This window comes from Schistocerca americana, chromosome 3 (genome assembly GCF_021461395.2).
Source record: "Schistocerca americana isolate TAMUIC-IGC-003095 chromosome 3, iqSchAmer2.1, whole genome shotgun sequence".
Lineage (NCBI taxonomy): Eukaryota > Metazoa > Arthropoda > Insecta > Orthoptera > Acrididae > Schistocerca > Schistocerca americana.
The window spans coordinates 682,493,225-682,515,062 of record NC_060121.1 but is presented as its reverse complement, the minus strand read 5'-3'; positions in this window follow the sequence as shown (position 1 = coordinate 682,515,062).

The window sequence follows — 21,838 nt, the reverse complement described above, 5'->3', positions numbered from 1 at the left end:
ATATACTTGTGGCCAACTCGGGTAACTGGTAAGGGACCGCCGGCCGTAGTGGTCTCGCGGTTCTAAACGCGCAGTCCGGAACTGTGCGACTGCTACGGTCGCAGGTTCGAACCCTGCCTTGGGCATGGATGTGTGTGATGTCCTTAGGTTAGTTAGGTTCAAGTAGTTCTAATTTCTAGGGGACTGACAACCACAGCAGTTGAGTCTCATAGTGCTCAGAGCCATTTGAACAATTTTTTTTGGTAAGGGACCTACTATATCGATGTCACATCGCTCAAATATGAATTCGGGAGTCGGAGTTAGTTCCAACGGTTGCTTCGTTTTTGCTTGGGTTATCTTATTCTTTTGACAACTTTCACACATTCTTATGAATTTTTCTATATCGGCTTTCATACCCGGCCAGGTACAGTACTGCTTTATTCGCGCATATGTTCTTCCCATTCCCTGATGGCCTCCTATGGGAGATATGTGCATCTGTTTTTGGATTTCCAATTTGTCCTCTGCGCTTAGAACCTCTTCATCGTTTATCGGCGGTGCGGCTCCGTCTTCACTTATCTCGGTCGCGTCAGCTGCTTCCTCCGGGTCTGTTATTTCAGCTGTCGCTACTGCTTCTGTCGCTGCTTCGTTATCTACTTCTCGGTTCTCGTCCCGCTGCGCGGCGTCCGCCTTTATTTCTCCTTGCCTCTCACTATCCTGCGGTACTTCCTTATCGTTGTCTTGTATACTCCGAATCCGTGATATTGCATCAGCTACGCGGTTTTGTTTCCCTTCCTTGTACAGGATTTGGTAATCATATTCCTCCAATTTTAGCCGAAGTTTCATTAATCGAGACGATGGATCTGTGATACTGCCTAACCACATCAGGGGTTTGTGGTCCGTGAGTATTTTGAATTTCCTCCCAAACAGATAAGGACGAAAATATTTAACAGCCCACACTATAGCAGTTAACTCCCTCTCTATTGTACTATATCTCTGCTTTATTGAGAGTGCGCGATATATACGCAACCGGTAAATCTTTTCCTATAGGACCTTGACTCAGATACGCTCCTACCACGTATTTGCTGGCGTCTGTGGTTACCAAAAATTCCTTAGTGAAATCCGGGTACTGTAGTATTGGAGGTTTGGTTAGCTTCTCTTTCAAGGTCTGGAAAGCTTCCTGTTGCACTTCGCCCCATTCGTACGGAACTCCCTTTTTCAGTAGTTCATGTAGAGGCTTGGCAATTTTACTAAAACTGCTCGGAAACTGTCGGTAATATCCGATCATTCCCAGGTAACATTTCAATTCCGTAGTTGTCTTTGGCGGCGGGTAATTTTCTATTGCCGTTACTTTCGTGGGATCGGGTTTCAAACCTTCTGCCGTTAAAACGTGTCCTAAAAACTTAACTTCTATCCGCAAGAATTCGCATTTGTCGACCTGCAACTTTAGGTTCGCTTCCCTTAAATGTTCAAATACTTCATCAAGGCGTGCGTTATGCTCCTCAAGCGATGCACCTACGATGACGATGTCATCTAGATAAATGAACACTTTATTCCCTTGCACGCCCGTCAGCAAGGTGTTCATTAGCCGTTGAAATGTAGATGGGGCCGTTTTTAAGCCCATGGCCATTCTATTATATTCGTAATGTCCCGTCGGCGTACTAAATGCCGTCTTTTCCCGATCCTTCTCATCTATTAATACTTGGTAGTATCCCTTCGCGAGATCTAACGTTGAAAAATATTTTGCCTTTCCTAGACTATCTAGAATTTCGTCAATTCTAGGTAACGGGTAAACCATATTTATCGAGACATCATTTAGTTTCCTATAATCAACAACTACTCTCCATTTGGGTTTACCACTAGCATCAAGTTTCTTAGGCAGTAATAACAAGGGTAAATTAAATGGACGGTACTCGGCGAGATTGTGCCGTCTCTCAACATGCCCTGAATTTCCGTTTGCAGTGCATCCTGCTGTGCTTGTGGGATGCGATACGGTCTTTCATTTATAATTGTTCCTTCAGCTTCCGGTGTTTGTGGGATCTGGTGCTTCACTACGGTAGTGTAGGTGAGCACGTCCCCTGGTAACTGAAACACGTCGTTATACGCCAAGCACAATTCCCGTATGGCGTTGTGTTCCTCCCGATTTAAGTGGTCTATACGCATATTTTCCATTAACATCCTTTGCCGCGTTTTTCTCTCGATCCTCCTGTTCTGGGGTGTACGTCTAACTTTGTAGCTACTGGGCGGTGGGACCTATTCTGCTAGTACTTCCGGCACCCTAAACCGCACTTCTTAGGTTCGGGTATTCATTACGCTCGTTATACATGTTCTATCTTGGACGGCCACTATGGCTTCTTGTATATAGACCCCTGGTCTAATCTCTTGTTTAGGAATTGCTGCCTCCCTATCTATTTTTCGCGTCACGCGGACTCTTATAAACCTCTCTTCCCGGGGTCCTATCCTGACTTCTTCCAGATCCTCCGGGGCTAGCGACTTGTCACGCTTACTTGTCGTGATATTACAGGGCTTCTTTGCTCGTTCTGGCAGCTCTTCGTTTAGAATAACTTCACTGTCATCTGGCGTCGCACAATTCTTACAAGTTGGCGCATCCGGCACTCGGCTGTCTCGCCTCGTCGGGTATTTGGAGTAATCGCCACCCTTAATATCTGTGTAACTTGGACCGCTATCTCTTATTTGTTTCCCAGCGACTGCGCGCGCGCGCGTCGTAACCTCGACCAGCGCCTTATCTCCTCGCGCTACATCTGCGTAACTGGCTCTTACCTCCGTCCCAATGTTACCACTTTGCGCAACTAATCGATTTGCAGTGTCCTCTTCGCACGCTTCTCGTAATTCTACCCATTCGTCTTGCACATACATTCTCCGTCGCCCATAATCCAGCACGACTTTATGTTCGTCCAGGAACTCCCGTCCAAGTAACCCATCAAACGGCAGATCAAGACATTCATTTACAACTTGAAACTGAGTAACCCATTTTCTTCCTATACCGCTACTTAATTCGATTAATACAGGACTCTCCGTCCTGACCTCTTCATTGACGATACTCTTTATTGTCACTGCCCTTTCGGTTTCCTTCTTTACACCATCCCCCAAAACCCTGGATTTAATGAGGTTAATGTGGGCCCCACTATCTATTAGTAATCTCGTCTCAGTTCCTTTTACGTCTTTGCTCCTCACGCATATATAGTCATTTATGCCCGTGCATTCGGCAGCTCTTATTGCTGACGCAGCGTAATGGAACTGCGGCATTACACCCTCTTCTCGTTTCCCTGCATATTCTTCCCACGGATGTTAACCCATTTACTTTCGTGGCAATCGCGAGCATAAGTGTCCGTGTCGGTTACACGTGAAGCATGTCACTGGTTTGGCTTTGGTACACGAGGGTGTGTGTCCCGGTAGGTTACATGCTGTACACCTTACGGGTGGAGGACACTGAGCTCGTCCCCCATTTCCCCTAAATTCCCTCACGTCAATTTCCTTGACTGGTAATCGATTTCGGTCTGTCCCCTGGGAGCCGCCCTTTACCACGTCTGTCTTTCGGACGGTATACTTTGTTCTACATTCACGCGCTACATGCCATTCTTTTCCGCAATTAAAGCATTTCATACTACTTTCCCTTCCTGTCCTGCTTGCAGTCGCCACGCGGCGTTTATCTCGCTCGGACGTTATCGCACATTCCTCCGTTGCGGATAAGTCGATAGCCTGTGACAGGGTTATCCGTTCGCCTTGTGCCCGTATTACTGTTTTTATTCTCTCGTCGTATAATCCCTGTATGAACACGACCCGTCCTAGCTTCCCTATCAGCGCATTGCATCCTGAAATCTCGTCCTCATCCATGACCCTCTTCATTGCCTCTCGAAAGTGGAACTGCATAGAATCAACGCTAGAGCCTCATTGAGCCACACTTTCACCGTTTCCCTGCCTACTATTAAACATAGTACAAGCATAGTAGTCAATTGTGCGCTTGCTCTCATAATTTTCCAACAATATAGACCTCACGGCAGACCAAGTCTCTGTATGATCTCTAACCAATAGTTTACTGCGGGCTGAGCCCGTTATCTGACCAATAATGAACTTCAGAAACACTTGCTTGTAACTAGGATTCACTAAATTGTAAGCATTATCGCAATTATCAATAAATTCGGACAATTTTTCTCTGTCCCCATCAAATTTATGGGGTACCAACTTGGTAGCCTCACTGTAATTTAAATATAGCCTGCTTCCACTGCAGAGTGTCTGAGGGCCTTCGCCCGAGTCTACTTCATTGGAGGTTGACATCTCCACTAACCTTGACTCCTGCTGGCTGGCGCTGAATGTGGCGCGTCGCGGTGGCGGCGCATAGACCCGCTCGAGATGAGCGCGGTGCGAGACGGTGCAGCTGCTGGGACGGCGCGGACCGGCGCCTCTCTACCCCGGCGGCGGCGCGATGCGACGCTGGTGCTGCGTTGGCGTGAATCAGAACCTTCTGCTTAGACGTGCCGCGGCGACCCCCTGGACCCGCGACGGTGCACTGCGTCGACCCTCTGGCTCCGCAGCTGCGCCACGTGTCGTCTCTCTCGTTTTGCGACGGCGCGATGTGTCGACCCTCTCGTTCTGTGATGCTGGTGCTACGTAACACCCCTCTGCCTATTCCAGTACTCTATACTGTCGCTTCTTCACCCGTATATACCTCGCCTATACCCCACACCTGGCACCAGAAAATGCCTATCCTCTGTCGTGTCCCACTGACGTGTCCTGAGAGGTAGTGGAAGGACTGCGTTGTTGCGCATCAAATAACTTACTTGGCATGAGGTCTCGGTAGTGTGGGCCGCCAACTCCTCACTGCTCCGTTGTAGAGAAGGCTGCAAGGTGAGCTAGAGTACGGAACTCGGATAGGATCTTAGGGAAGCTTTCATGTATGAACACTCGATGTATAGAACGATTATACTGGAAGGACCCCTGGCACGTGTGATTTAAATAAGATTCTATATACAGTCTCCAATGATTGTCCATCTGGCTATGCAGTTGCCATCCCTAACTTCCCAAACCGAAGTCCTAATACAGCAGAGGCGAGCGCACCAGACTAAGTGTCAGCTGTGTCGATTCAGCCTAAGTCCCTACTTGTTGCTGTGCTCAATATTCTCCTGCAACTCTTACAGCATCCCGACGCAGACTATCGTGGACCGGCGTCCTAAGTACCTCACTCCATCACTCCCCTTCGATCTAGCGGCTATCCGCTTTTATAGGGGGTAGTGCACCCGGCACTACTTGTTCTAGAAGTTTCTAGCACCCACGAACTTTGAGCCCTGAGTAGGCTAGTCACGCGGCAGCATGTGATGCCTACGTGATGAACTAGCCATTCTCCACTGTTTGCTGTGTCCAAGGGTTGCCACTAACTGTGCTTGAACCTCGTGATACTGCATACTCCGCTCTTGTTAGTCGAGTACACGGTACACATTACACATGAGATAGTCTGATCACGCCCGCCTCGCTTGATCTGTAGCAATAATTTTCCAGCCTACAGCCTACATGATTTTAATTCTATCTTCTACTATTCGCGACATGAGCACTGAGGGTGGCATAAATCTGGTGAACATGTTTGAGTGTTATAGCAACAAGGTGGACCCAACCGTAAGTTCGGGAACTATTCTCGGTTTTCAGTATTATAGCAATCAAACAGCAGTCGTGACTCTGTATTCCAGATAGGACGGCAGAGTATCAGCCACAAGGTCTGTCCTATGCAGCTGGTGATGGGCACGTAACAATAACTACACCAGCATTAAGGAAGATTAGAATAGCTTCCTTATCAATCCTAACGAGGTGTTACTAATTGGAGCAATGAATATTTTAACTCAGTTGATGTCCCCAGATCCAGAGCGGTAAAGTTCAGTAATAATTTATCCCTGGCTTACCACCACAGTAAGGGGACCTAAATGGGCTGATTATTTTACCGCTATAAAATCATACTTGGGATACTAGAATTCGTATCTGACAGTGTTCAATAATGTCGTGCAGCTGCGGGAGAAACTAGAAAAACCGAAGGTTGCTACGTGCTAAAAGAAGTTCCCATTGCGACTTCAAAACTTCGCGCTAGTTTTCGTAGAGGAAAAGTCGATGCTCTGCGCCTCCACTTCAGACAACTTTTTCCTGCGTTCCGCACTTACCAGACATTCTTTGCCGATTGCACACACTAAATTTGTTTACAAAATTACGAATAAAGAAATGTTAGCTCTTCTTGTCATTCTCGTAGCACTCAACAAGGGATTGATATTCATTTTCCTAGCTTATGATCGAGCTCGAGTTTCTTGTCTTTCAATACTTTTGTTTTTACGAATCTTATTTTCAGGTAGTTTCTGCGCCGTTTGACTTCAGGGTAGTATCATCTGCCAAATTTAGACTGTGTATAGTGATTCTCTTAGATTTAGATCCAATTCCCGTTCGGCTACAGTCGGTTTCCATCATTCACGTTCGCCACTTGCTGATGATGTTTTCAAATACAGAACCGAAAAGCATCGGAGACAGATCGCATTGTGTGACTCCTGTTTTATCTCAAGTGAATCTGAGATTCATCCTAGGAAATTAACTTGTATCTGTCAGGATAACTCTAACTGGTACCTGTTGTTTGTCAACTCTGAATTCATTAAGGTTGTATAATGTGATCAGAGTGCATGGGATACATCAAGACACGCCGAGTCGTCCCGTGCATGAAGTAGATTCTCCCACAGAACCCAAATGAGACTTCGGTCCAGTGGCTTTCTCGGCGAGGATCTCTTTTTTTGCGTGGTTGCAAACCCATTTATTGAAATGTTCTACAAACGTACTTCATTAATTTTAATTTGCGCGCCTACAAATCCATGTCACAGTATTGTTACCCTTCGAGGTAGCCTCAAGATGTTCAGTAGCCTTTTAATATTACTTTCCCATCATTCCTAAATGCAAGGCTGGCTCTTTTGCCAGTTCCATTGTAGTGCTGACCTTCATCTTCGCTTCACATCCGTTGAGATGCTTAGTGTCACATTGGCAAGTGGCCCTCATGAGCTACTTTCACTCTGGGTGGGTGAACAAGGTGTTACTCATCTCCACTTTCCTTACACAACCGGTGCTGGGAATGACTACGGCGGAGTTATTTATTATTTATTATCATTACTATTAGGAGCTATGAGGATCAGTAGAACGACTGTAGTAGTGCTGCTGTAATAGTTCTACTGCAACAAGTGCTATTACTTTTCAGTCAGTATTTCGCAATTGCGTTTCGCATTAGATTCAAATCCTGTTTGGAATTATTTTTAAATCTATTTCTACCGCTGTACTACTATTTATAATTTTAAAATTATTAACTGTTGTTATATTTTACAAAACTGAATGTACTGCATCTGTAAAACCCAGACTAAGGACTCTTATCTGATTGCATTAAATAAATAAAAAATGACGTTATCTACACTACAATCAATATCTTGCACTCATAAATTTTATTGTTTGTAAATATTTTCACAATTTCTACTTATATAGCGTTTTCCATAGCAAAGATGGCCTTCATTTGATACCTATGTCTGTATGGATTCCAAATTCTAAAATAGATAGGTTTGTATGTGTCATTCCACTGACTCTTTCGTCCATTTCCCTCATTAGAAGTACCTTCCAGCATACACCCTAATACAACATAGCACTCCGTCTTCAGGCCACAAGTGGTCCATCGGGACCGTCCTACGGCTGTGTCACCCTCAGCTGAGGATGCAGATAGGAGGGGCGTGTGGTCAACACACCTCTCTCCTTGTCGTTATGAAGGTTTTTTTTGACTGGAGCCGCTAACGTTCGGTCGACTAGCTCCTCAATTGGTATGACGAGGCTAAGTGTACTCCGAGAAGTGCCAACAGCGCCATGGCGGCCCGGATGGTCACACATTCAAGAGCCGGCCACGCCCGACATCGCTTAACTGCGGTGATCTGATGGGAACCCCCAACCTCTCCATAGCTCATCCAATGACGCCGTTGGTGGAGGATGAACGGCAGTCGGTCGGTAGTGATGAGACAACCAGGGCCTGTGGACGGAGTGTACTACTTCCGTAAATCAAATTAAGAACTCGCATAGCTATGTTTGATTTAGGGCATGACAACAACGTGTCTGAAGTGGATGAAGTAAATTTGGAGCATCATTTGAATGAACACTAAGACAGAAGCGTCCGCTGTTCCAAGGATCGGATTACCTTTAGTAAAATAACGGCATCACCGGCTCTTACGTTTAATGAAGCATCGTAAGAAAACGCATATTTACTACTTCTTCCGTTTTTACGGATGGAGTTGCAAGAAGTTTCTACAAAAAAATATTGTGATAGAGCACTTTCTACTCGAACAAAAAGTGCCGGATGTTATAGCGAAATTCAATTTTCAGAACGTATAGTCCATTACTACCTCACTTGTTGCAGCCAGAGGCAATATAACAAATTGTTGGGAAAGAAAGCCGTATCTGCTATATTTATGGGACGTACTTTCCTGTACTGAATTATATCACAGGACTCTCGAAATATTTTGTAAATAGTATGCATCTGTGCATACCGACAAGAAGTACTACCATTAAAAACATTTGAAAGTAGAGTTTGTGTACGTTATGGACTCCGCTGTACAAAATAAATAATTTTTCGTTTTTGAACTTCAGCTATGTCAATGAATCTGTAGAAACACATTATTAATTTTTTCTTATTACATTTACCAAAATTGTATCAACAAACTGTAAAAATATAAAAATTAACTTATAAGTGAAATTCATCAAATTAAATAAACAATTACAATATTTGAAAACATTTTAGGGGGAAGTCGGGGATCACAACTTAATATTTCAATTTAATTATAAAACAGTCCAGATCGCAAGTCACTTTTATTAAATATACATTTGAAGGTCTGACGTAGACCCTGTAATGACTAAAACCGGTCACCTTTCTCAGTAAAAGCGCCTTGCGATTTGGACTGCTTTATAATTATTTTCGGAGACAATTAAAAGTCAAACATTGAGACGTATTATTACATTTCGATACATTGTTGAAGTCACTTCAAGATGTGAAAACACGACCGCGTATCTTGGTATCCAATTTAATTGTGACAGAACCATTGAGTAAATTACATTCCAGCGAGCATCTTTCCGTTTTACGCTGCTCAAGTATCTGGTTTCCTAGACACATATTTTTTAGACAAACTACGTCGAAGAATGCCCTGGCATAATGAAATCGAAATACGACTCACGAATGTACAGGCAACAAATGGGAAAAGCTTTATCTCGTTGGAAAGTAGCTCTAGAAACTTGATCTGTAGCAAGTCACTGGGCATAGACCTGCTATTCGATACAACCACAGCATCTGTTTACTCCCTACCATCATGTTACACAAGTCTCCGGGTGAATAGTAGGTAATCACTTGAGATATCATGTTCCGAATATCCGATTTGACAATCACAGTGCTACTGTCTTTGCTATGGAACACATTGTAGATGGTGTATCTGTATTACGACAGAGATTCCTTATTTAGCTAGTTGGTAATTTGGTTAGCTAGTTTCGTTGTCCATGGACCTCTGTACATTAAATCGTAATGATGTGGAACGGGTCATTTTAAATTCACAACACAAATTGCTTTATAACCGTGGCTTCAGCTGCTTCCTGTGCATTCACAAGTATTTTTTTCTTTTTCAATTATCCATCACGTAATAAACATTACAATGACAGATATTCATCTACTGAATGGCATTGGCAAGAAGCCTTTTTTCAAATATTTTTCAAGTTTCTATTTGCTGTCTGTCCGACGTTTTATATCGCTGTGTAAATGATCAAACTTTGGAATGCATCATTGTGCACCCCTTAATGTGGCAACGAAAACCCAAGAGTAATAAATGTCATTTTTCGTTTTGGTATCGCAATCATGTACATAACTCTTCCTTTTGAACCGCAGTGGTTCATGTACAAATAAGTTAATGAGGAAATAAAATATCTGCTGTGAAACAGCAGTCAACTCCATAAACAGATGTCTACAACTTAACTGTGGGTGAGTATCACGTGTATTCCTTACCGCAGGCTTTTGAGCAGTGAAGGCTTTCGTATAGATTAGTTATCCCAGAACACAATTTCACATGACATTATTGAATGAAGCCATGCAAAATATGTCAGCTCTCTGACTCGCCTCTCCTCATGATGTGCAACGACTCAATGACTAAATGCAGTGTGGCTAAACTCAATTGGTTTAAAAGTTCCAGTATGTGCTTTCTCCAGTTTAAATTCTCATCAACATAAACACCTAAGAATTTTCATGTTTCCTCCCTATTTATTATTTGCTAATGCATCTGCAGAGCTGAATATGTTATGTTTCATTAAAACTAAGAATGAGGCCATTCACAGAAAAGCCAGCCAATGGAACTTTCAAAAATATACTGCAAAACACACAAGCCGTTGATGGTGCTAAAGCTTTTGACGACTTTCAGCAGCGTATCATGGATCTGTATTTTAGTGCTCTGAATTTATGAGACTGCTTGTAGCTCAGAAGTAGTTACCGTTTCATAATGTAGTTTTCACTGTCTCAATCCAATTTTTCTGATATTTATTGGCACAATGTTTTCTGGCAGTATGCTGACATTATAATATGTTTGTGTTGCTTTTAGGTGTGCATTCTATCTTTTTCAGAAGTCTCTCCCACTTTGGACTACATGGATGCATAGATGCTAGCCACAAAAACAACTATAAGAAATCAACAATAGTCAGCCACATTCAATACAGGATATCCCCAATGATCTTCATATATTACATAAAATGAATGAGATGCACCAAATTGACTTGTGTGAAGAACTAGAAAGTTTCGTTCATGGTACAGTACATGCTGACAGTTTTCTAAATGATAAAGTAAAAGGTCATTGTAAATCTGTTCAAAGCTTTCTCGAATGTGGAATGTTCGCTTTGTTAATATAATGTGTTAACTGGAAGAAAAAGATACTGGACATTACTGAATAACGAGGGAAGCCCTTAGTAAAAATACATAATATGTGCAATAACATGAATATTCTTATATAAAAATTGTATTTTCATTTTTGGTACAATGTCAGCAACTGACATATCTTAGTAGATAAGAATCTTTGAAATATAAAAACATGAACGTGAGAGGGTTAACTGATTATGTGATATACATTATTGTATTCTTTGTGCAAGACAAACAAATTTCCAGGAAAGAATTTAAGTAATTTTAACATACAACTCACCTAAAATATACTCTCAAATAATTGTTTCTTTCCATATAGCATTAAACTTAGGTACATAACCTCACTGGCATAGCCAGAAAATAATCATTATAATACCTCAGAATAGCGTAATGTAAGGCACTGATAATGGCAAGATACAGCCGAAATGCGTCGTTCTAATAAATATTAGCAAAAAGCGATTGTTGCAGTAAAGATTAGTTCAATAACCTATAATACAGCCGCTAACACCAACAAATTCCATACAATATAGAAATATTTAACGTTACTGCTTCACTGATTGTTTTCTGTTCCCATCCGGTAACCATGTCCTATGGGACAAAATGATCCTGAATACTCATCACGTTAACCTACATCCCCAACATAAGCATCAATACCCCTCACACTGTTAGTTTTCTCGTAAGTTTCCTGAGGAAGCAAGAAAGGCAAACCAGACGTAATAACTGTAGATTCAATACACTAAATGTAATAGTTAGGAAAGCATATGGCTATTAAGCCTTTTGATACTAATATTGTTATACTACAATTTCTTATGAAATGTGTCTATTATTATATGCATCGTTATTGTATCTATTACGCGATTCGAAACAAACCGCATTTAATTTTACTACAGTGTATTTACATCTATGAGATGTACATAAGGAAAATTTTGTTCCTCTTGAGTTATTTGTCTTCCAGACACCGGAGGAAATCCATGTAAGCATCTTTAAGGACTGATAATTATATTGAGAAAATAATATAAAACCCTACGCATTGTAATAAAGGAAGGTGTGTGAGACCATGATACAATTGCATTCTTTCTCGAGTAACGTAACACTGGAGTTTCCGCTTTAAGTTAATGGTTCGAGAAGCAGGAGACGCAAAAGTCAACTAAAACGTGTTGCATCCCAGCATTAGTTTCGTAAAGATTGAAGTGCCCATATTGTCCCATTGCGAAAGTCCCGTAACGTGATATTGCATCCAACGAGCCGTATGATGGCCATTCTCATGTCTGGAGGAAAGTTCAAATTCATTTTCGGCACACAGGCCTTCTGCTTGCCCGTTAGTTTCACTTTCATTCCATTCACATCAAGAACTAGGTCCTTTTACCCGTGGGCACCGGAGCTGTGCACCAGAGCGTCCACAAAATCTGGCATATAGAACGTTGTAGACAGATTTAGCTTTCGATTAGCACTGACATCAGTTATATGGACAGTTCTTGAAATAATTGTTTGCGCTTCATTTGAAGAGGAAAGTTACATCCACAAAGGATACAGCTGTGTATGTAGTTACGTTTTACGTCACTGCAGTCCTTCATTTAGTTAATATCGTATGCATTGTGGTGTCTGACCACCCGCAACTTGCGAGGGTTGAAAGAGATAGATTCTCGTAGTGAATACAAATGTACTCCAAACATTTTTTGTTAAAAAATTATTTTTCTATTTAATCATTTTATCTTTTTTACTTCCTTTCAGATACTTGAATAAATTAGTTTCTTCACAGTTCTGAAACGGGGGAAAAGGATACATAAATTTTTTAAAATGTAAAATGAGTTTTAGTCAGTTCAAATATTTACTGCTCACAGCATGATGAATTACACATGCAGTTATTAAATTATACATATTTACTTTAATGAAGAAATACAGTGTAAACATTTACCGTACTAAATCAAAGACAGTTCTTAGAAACAATGCAAGTTGTCGAGGTTTTAATACACACCAATTCATTATGTTTTGTACACAAACTTCGCGTAGATTTATTTCCTCATATGCCACATAGGTTGCAATGTCATTTGCCCTCTTTCCTAAGTTAAAATGTTTCCGTTTTTACTTCTGGTTTCTCTCCTAACAACATCAGTCCTCGAGTAATGAATTTTGAAGTTTCACTATTTGGCAACTGATTTCGTCAAGGAAATCAGCTCGTTTGACTTTGGCATAGTTCTTGTTTCAATCATTCATGGCATTTATATTCAAAATATGGTAAAAATTGTTCTTGGCCATCTTTTAGTAGTTCTTGCTGCGTTGTAATTTGAACAAAGCTGACCAAGTACGCCAACTACAGCTTTCGTGTGATTGTAGAATGTAACAAGTTTGGCTTTGTTTTTCGAGCGGGTAGAATCGTCAATCGCTGCATTACTGTGCATACTTGAAAGTCAAATAACAGCTCTCTCTTTCCTTTTGCAGTAGGATACAAGTGTTGACTCATATATAAAGCCAAGAACGAAGATGTTTATTACTCGAAATTTAATGGCTTAAAGTTCCGGAGGTACTATTTTGTTATGTTGTTTTCAAGCAGTTCTTGAATCAGAGGATAGCTAAAAATCGATTATTGCCAGCGATGTTACGTCCTGTGCCTAAAATTGGTTTCGCAGTTCTCTTGACGACCTCCTTTCTTACATCGTTTACATCAAAGTTCCCCGCCGCCTACTATACACAATAAACTTCCGTATTCGTAGTGTGCATTAGCCTACAATCCACTAATGCAAACACCTTTAGGCCATAATGAGCAGGTGTACTTGGTATAAACTCTCTGAATGGACATAAGCTAGTTGCTAATCATCTGTGAGGTATTCCCCATGAGAATAGCACTTCTGAAAGTTTTCTAACACCAAGTCCATATGTAGACGTACTGATGCCAATTTGTCCAGCTATTTTTTCACTTTTAGTGTTTACGGCATGAAATGTGAGACACCAAACTAGAAATAATATCCGATGTAGTCAGACTCACTCTTTTAGCTGCACTGTCTTTCTCATTGTAATATATTTTTCAAGCATTCAATTTCGAAGATTTTAGCGTACCAGTGAAAAACGTGTACCAAGGAGGACACACATTTCACATTACTCTGATTATTTTGAATGTTGCTGTCTAGATAAGTTGTCATTGATTTGGTTTGTGTGAATGTTAGTACTTTACATGATGAAAACTGTTATTTTGTCATCAATTATCAAGTCAATGGAGTCTACTTAAGATTTTACATTTTCTGCTTCTACTTTTGGACCAGGAACTCGAATAACGGTATTGCTTGACTTTGTTTTAACATTAGGACGATCCGGTAATTTATTCCATTTTGTCCTTTCTTTGCCAAAATAATAATTAGATGCAGCTTCACTTGCCTTGATGAAGTTCTTTTCCACGTCCTCATTTTCTTCTTCAGAGCCTTCCACCTCAGTATTTACAGCATTCTCGTCTGGTCGACATTCATCCTCTCTAGTATATCCTTCGATTAGATCAGAATCACAATCAGGATCATCAATCTACAATTCTTCCTCTAACCACTGTATCCAAACCTTTTCATCAAAAGTACGATCTGCCATTATACGCAAATAACAGCGACAGCTTAATACGACTACAAAAACCCAAAAAATATTTCAGATATAATGGATATTAAGACTTTTCCTTGCCAGAAAAAGGTGTACTTTGATATTTGGTCGGAGTACAGGTGCGCTCTCAACACGACAACAAAGACTCCAGCATTTCCTACGAGAAGATCCGGTGGGGTGTATGCACGTCACTTAAAATTCAGGTTTGGACATGAACGTCAGACCCTGAGAGAATTTAAACCCCACCACTGTGACCTACAATAGAAAGACTACGATTTGAAAGACGGTAGAGCGCATTTATACTCCACCAGAGTTACAGAGCGTTAAATGAGTTAAAAAGCCTGTTACCAAATTGCAGCAAAATATCGGAGAGTTCGTCCTGAGAAATCGGTAACTAACAGCGTGCTATACCTAGTGAAAACATGTATGATCTACGTAGACAGCTTGTATTATCGTGCTTTACGTATAACTACAGAGAAGTAATATAAATTGAAACCTTGGAACAAACATCTGAGATACACACATAGAGTGTATTTCTAAAATGATCTCTGTTGCCACAAATAATACAGGTCATAACAATACTCTAAGTTCTACAGAGTTCACAATAATTTATATCATTTCTACCGATATGCAGGGCTTGAATTATTGGTTTACTGATTAACTAAGACCTAAGCAAACTTTCCAGTACGTGTCTCTCGCTTATACAAACACTACTAGGTTCTCCATCAGTGGTATTTTTAGTACTGTTTCCTCTCGTCCCTTTTTTCTTATAATGGGACAAAACAGCTCTCTTTTTCTACGAAAGCACAGATCGTAACTTTTTCTTGTGAGTCGTGTGCAATCGCCACGTCGTTATTGCGAAAATTTATGAAACTAGTGCGACGACATTAAAACAATCGTAATAACGAAAATATTGATAAGAGGCACTGATAAGAGCCATAAAGACGATGTGTTGGGACTATTGTAGTAAAATATTGTAAAATAATATAGAAAAAGAACAATGAAAATTACTATTAATGCGAAAACTTTGTATCTGAAGGATAATCTGTGAACAAAGATAAATATGAATAGACAGTCCTCTAATGAGGAAGAAAAAGAAAAAACTAACTACTCTTCGTTTTGTTCTTGATTGTAGAACGACGCAATTGACGATTCGTGATGAGAATGGTATGTGTTTGTTACTAATACTGCAAGAAAAAGCATTCTTATGATAATAATAATTAGTTCTACAAACGTGTGAACTTGTGTTTTCCTTTCAATAGTGTAGGGAAAGGCATCCCATAATTATTACTGAATAGTTTGCAGTTTTCATATGTTGAGCTGATTTTGTTTCAAAGACTCCATCACGGGCGAGAACATAATTTGAAGTTTTTCATTACGCCACAAGGCTTAAAAATATGAACTCACTTTCTAAGAATAATCTGCTTAAGTGTTTCACCTGAATGTGAATTAATTTTTCATTGCAGAAACAGTTTTTGTGTTAGCTTGGACCAGTCAGCACGGATCAGGTCTCACACGATTCACAAATCAAAAGTAATTGTAATTCAGAAGTGAAAGAAAATAGCTTTCACAGAATTTTAATCAGTTCCAAACAAGATTTCAATGCGAACCTCAAAGAAAGCTCAGAGTGTCTTCTCATTAACAGATCAATGAATCTGGTCAGATTTTAATGTGCGAGACACTTATCTTTGCTACATTTCATGTCTAATATGTTAAACACAAACATGCTAAACTGCTTAAACTCGCAATTGAAATGAAATTAACATTACTCGCACAACAATCAAAGCCTTTCAAGTAACTGTCAAGATTTTGGTGCAATTTAACACAGCATTTCAGCTTCGTGTTGCAGAGTGGTACTGCGCATCCGCAAACGGCGAAAGGTACGTGAAACATAATATTCCAATAACGACAGGCCCTCAGAAAACTAGTGTGTCTGGGGCCAAGGCGCCCAAGAAAAGTACATTTCTTGTTATTGAAAATAGCGAAGCTCCATTAAGGTGGCTTTAATGGGTTTGCACTTTCTAATTTACAACCTTTCTTATCAGGGACAATCATTATGAGTTAGTAGAATTCAGTAATCTGCATTTATAACTGCATTTACCGTTGACAGTGAGAATAAGTCATCTTAATTATTTCTTGTGCAACACGAACATTGACAATAACATCATACAGTTTGGATATTAGTACAGTCGATATGTATTTGTCATTTATGTGTTTGTAGATTTCAGGAGTCTATCATCAACCACCTCAATATGCAAACCGATTACTATAATTAAAATGTAACCGTGTGACATGAGCAACTGGTAGGTTTCGTCAAAATGAGTACACGGTATGACTTCATCGTACACGGTATATTAAGACGTATTATTATCGTCTTTGCATTTCGTCAGCGTGGAACTCATTGGTAAGACGAAGGTACCGACTTTAATTTCAGGGAAGTGAACAATTTTCGTAAACTTCCCCGTGAAGTTATCAAAGTGATTAACGTTTTCTGGATTCAAGATTGAATAAATATTTCTTTATTTAGAGCAACTGCTTTCGACAGACTTTGCTGACATCAACATGTCTCCAGGGATTTTTGTCTTAAAAGTATTCATATAGAGTTGGAACGTCTCTCCTAGTCGTTATGTTTGTGTATAAAACGTAGCACATTGTGCAAAGGTTTGTCATAAACGAAAGATTTAAAATGAAAATACGCCTTATGCACATCACTATGCTCATATATGTGGCGCCCATATGTAGCACTCATGTGGCCATGACCATGTGCACAAGATGTATTTTCATATTAAATGTTTTGTGTATGGCAAACCTTTGCACACCGTGCTACATTTTATCCAAAAACATAATAAATTGGCGAGAAGTTCCGACTTTAAATGAACACCTTTACAACAAAAATTTTTGAGGATATGATAATGATAGCAAAGTCTGTCGAACCGATTGTTGTAAATAAAGAAGTATTTACGCGATCTTGGCATTCGAAAGTTTTATCAATAAAACAGATCACTCCTTTTTTCTCTACATGAGGAAATTCAATGTTTGAAAGTGATGTTTGGGGGAGAATCGTACATGTCGTAACCCAACCTCTGGTTTTCGAAAGGTGCTATAAACAAGGAGTGACATATCAGTGAACACATTTAGACTACTTTTCATTAGTATTACATTCTGGTGCACTACCACATTTAATGAAATACAAAAAATGCGAGACCAACAGCCTTTTAACTTGCGCTGCAGCGGTGTTTCTCAGTTTGAAATTGTTAGTATCGTAAAATATTTCATACTGCCTGTGGCAGTACATCAAAATTGTTTCTGTGACATTGGTAACGGAAACTGAGAGCGGTGTATTCACAAACTACACGAGTATTAAACCTCGAGGCTGTGGTCTTTTGGGAAATGATGCATGTAGCATATTTCTGTAGGAACGAAATTTTATGAGATGACGGCATAGAATAATTCACAGAAAATCTACGATGAAACATGTATCCAGTTTTATTGATTACAGAAATATAGCAGTTATAATGTAACCCAAAGAAATACTCACAGAAGGCGTTGAGAAAACACCGACGATTAAGTATAAAGTTTATTTTCTAAAATTGTAACTTCGATTTTAACACTTCTTCGAATGTTCTGAACAGCACGTGTAGCTCTTGTGAGTTCGTCTTGGCATTCTATTATGGGGGCAGCAGAACTCATAACCTGAACTACCAGTTTGTCTCTTGTGTTTTTCCTTGTGCTTTTAGAAGGCGTGAAGACTAGCATATGTAGCAACGCTATTGTACTCGAAAAACATATCCATTCTTCTAACAGCACGAATATTTTCTAATAAGTCTGGAAGCTTTCATAATTTTGTACATGGCTGGAGCACCTACCTTACAATGAAACCTTCTTGCAGAAATAATAAACAGTCAATGTTGTAAATACATTAGAAAAATCTTCCTCAAGGAATGTTCCACTTTGAAGAGTTGGATTCCTTTCTGCGCTCGTTATTCAGACGACATACCCATAGTGTTTAATGGTAGTGATCAAAATCTACAACAAGTGTTCCAGTCTTTTAACAACTATCATGATAAAACCAGATTCAGAAAAGAAATACAGAACGATAAAGGAACACTTAAATTTTGCAATTCAAAACTAAGGTTAAATAAGAATACAATTACCTTTAACATTTTCCGTAAGCCTACTTTTGCAGGAAATATTATTTCAGCTGACTCATATCACCCATGAAACTGCACTTTCCACCTCTGCAATACATTGCGCAGTGCGCACTCCTTTTGAACCACATTGTTTCCAAAAAGAAGTATCCATAATTAAATACTTAGCAATCAGCAATGGATATAACCTTAGGTTGGTTGATCATATGAAGAAAAAATAGCTGTAAAGTGTCCAACTTTGGCCAACAGTAGCTCGAAGATAGAAAGTGAAAGCAGTAAGTTTGCTTCAGTACCATTTTAGGAAAAGTATCTCTCATGATAAGTAGACTGTTGAATAAGATGTACGACTGCAAAGTCTCTTTATCTGTAAACATCAGCTTAAAACAAAAATAAACCCGTTCTATTAGAACACATGAAGATCGTTCCACTACTCTGGTGTTTATGAAATTACGTGTAATGACTCCCCTGACTATTACATTGGAGATGCAAGGAGACCGTTTAAAGTATGATATAAGAGAAACTATTAAGGAGGGGGAAATACGGACAAGTCCAATTTTGCTGGACATCCGCTTCTTCTCCAACACAATACGAAGGCTGAAGACTTGGAACTTTCGCGTAAAGAAAGTACAGGCTCGACCTGTTAGAAGAATTACAGATTTTTAAACATTTTACTCACAAAGATGGGTCCATTTTGATAAACAGCAGCAACTCAAAAGTAAAAATTTTATACACAGTTTCAGACCCTCACTTTCGTTAATGTGGGAGAGAAATGGCTCGATCTTCCAAATGACGATAACATATGTTATTGTCCTCACGTGTTGATGCTAGCGGTACTTGTGTCTATTCGGTGGCATGCTGTAACATATACTTCAGGCTTACTTATATACTTTTATATGAGGCTTTGGAGAAGACATTGAAAGCCTCTATAAGAGGGAAGTTTTGTATGATGAGATAGAAGAAGAAACAGGAGTCGATTTAGAAGAGATAGAGTATCAAGTATTAGAACAGAATTTAAAAGAGCTTTGGAGGACTTAAGATGAAATAAGGCCGAAGGGATAGATAACATTCCATCAGAATTTCTAAACTCATTGGAGTAAGTGACAACAAAACAACTATTCACGTTGGTGTGTAGAATGTACGAGTCTGGTGTCATACCATCTGGGTTCGGAAAAATATCATCCACACAATTCCGAAAACCGTTAAGAGTTGACAAGTACGAGAATTATAGCACAGTTAGCCTAACAGCTCATGTATCCAAGATACTGACAAGAATAATACACAGAAGAATGGAAGATAAAATTTAGGATTTGCTAGATGCCTATCAGTTTTTCTTTAGAAAATCTAAAGGCACGAGAAAAGCAGTTCTGATGTTGCGGTTAATAATGGAACTAAGACTAAAGAAAAATCAAGACACGCTCATAGCATTTGTCGATCTGGAGAAAGCGTTCGACATTGCAAAATGGTGCACGATGTTCAAAATTCTGTGAAAAGTAGGAGCAAGCTATAGGGAGAAACGTGTAATATAGTTTATGTACAAGAACCAAGAGGGAATAATAAGAGTGGACAACCAACAACGAAGTGCTCGTATTATAAAGTGTGTAAGACATGGATAAAGCCTTTTACCCCTACTGTTCAATCTGTACATCGAAGAAGCAATAATGAAAATAAAAGAAAGGTTGAGGAGTGGAATCATAATTCAAGGTGAAAAAATGTCAGTGATACGATTCACTGATGACATTGCTATCCTGAGTGAAAGCGAAGAAGAATTATACGATCTGCTGAACGGAATGAACAGTCTAATGAGTACACAGTATGTACTGAGAGTAAATCGCAGAAAGACGTTGGTAATGAGAAGCAGTAGAAATGAGAACAGCGAGAAACTTAACATCAGAGTGGATGGTCACGAATTACATGAAGTTAAGGAAATCTGATACCTAGGCAGTCAAATAATCAATGACAAACGGAGCAAGGACACCAAACGCAGACTAGAAATTGCAAAAAGGGCATTCCTGGCCAAGAGAAGTCTATTAGAATCAAGAGCTTAATTTGAGGAAGAAATTTCTGAGAATGTACGTCTGGAGTACACCATTGTATGGCAGTGAAACATGGACTGTGGAAAAACCGGAACAGAAGAAAATCGAAGCATTTGAGATGTGGTGCTACAGACGAATGCTGAAAATTAGGTGGATTGATAAGGTAAGGAATGAGGAAGTTCTCCGAAGAATCGGAGAGGATAGAAATGTTTGGAAAACACTCGTCAGGAGAAGGGACAGGATGATAGGACATCTGTTAAGACATGAGGGAATGACTTGTGTGGTGTCACCGCCAGACACCACACTTGCTAGGTGGTAGCCTTTAAATCGGGCGCGGTCCGTTAGTATATGGTTCAAATTTCTCTGAGCACTATGGGACTTAACATCTCAGGTCATAAGTCCCCTAGAACTTAGAACTACTTAAACGTAACTAACCTATGGACATCATCACACACATCCATGTCCGAGGCAGGATTCGAACCTGCGACCATAGCGGTCGCGCAGTTGCAGACTGAAGCGCCCAGAACCGCTCGGCCACCTGCGTACGGCAAATCCACCGCCTCCCTGCACGTCTGTCTATGTGAAACGTCCCATGATCCCACAAACGCCCAAAAAGAGCTTGAAACGTTATGACTGGTGTCTGTGAGGCTACTTGCATTGTTATAACCTTGCCGAGTCTTGGCCGTTTCCATCCGCCTCGGTGTACACAAACACCATATCGGCTTGTTCTCGACATGAATATGGGACCATTCTGCTGCTTACAGTACGCTGTTCCAGTCACACAACCTGAAACACACAAGGAACCCACGACACGTGTTCACAGGAGAACTGTCATCCGTCAACGCCACCTACCATAGCAACGATGCATTTCGCAACACAGTTCATAAGACCATTTTTGGTACTCTTCCTTTCGTCCATGGAGTTTGTCGGTTTATTAAAGTTCACGACGTATAAAGATAAGTGAAATAAAACATTGTAACTGTGATGTCACCGCCAGACACCACACTTGCTAGGTGGTAGCCTTTAAATCGGCCGCGGTGCGTTAGTATGCGTCGGACCCGCGTGTCGCCACTATCAGTGATTGCAGACCGAGCGCCGCCACACGGCAGGTCTAGTGTAGAGAGACTAGCACTCGCCCAGTTGTACAGCCTACTTTCCTAGCG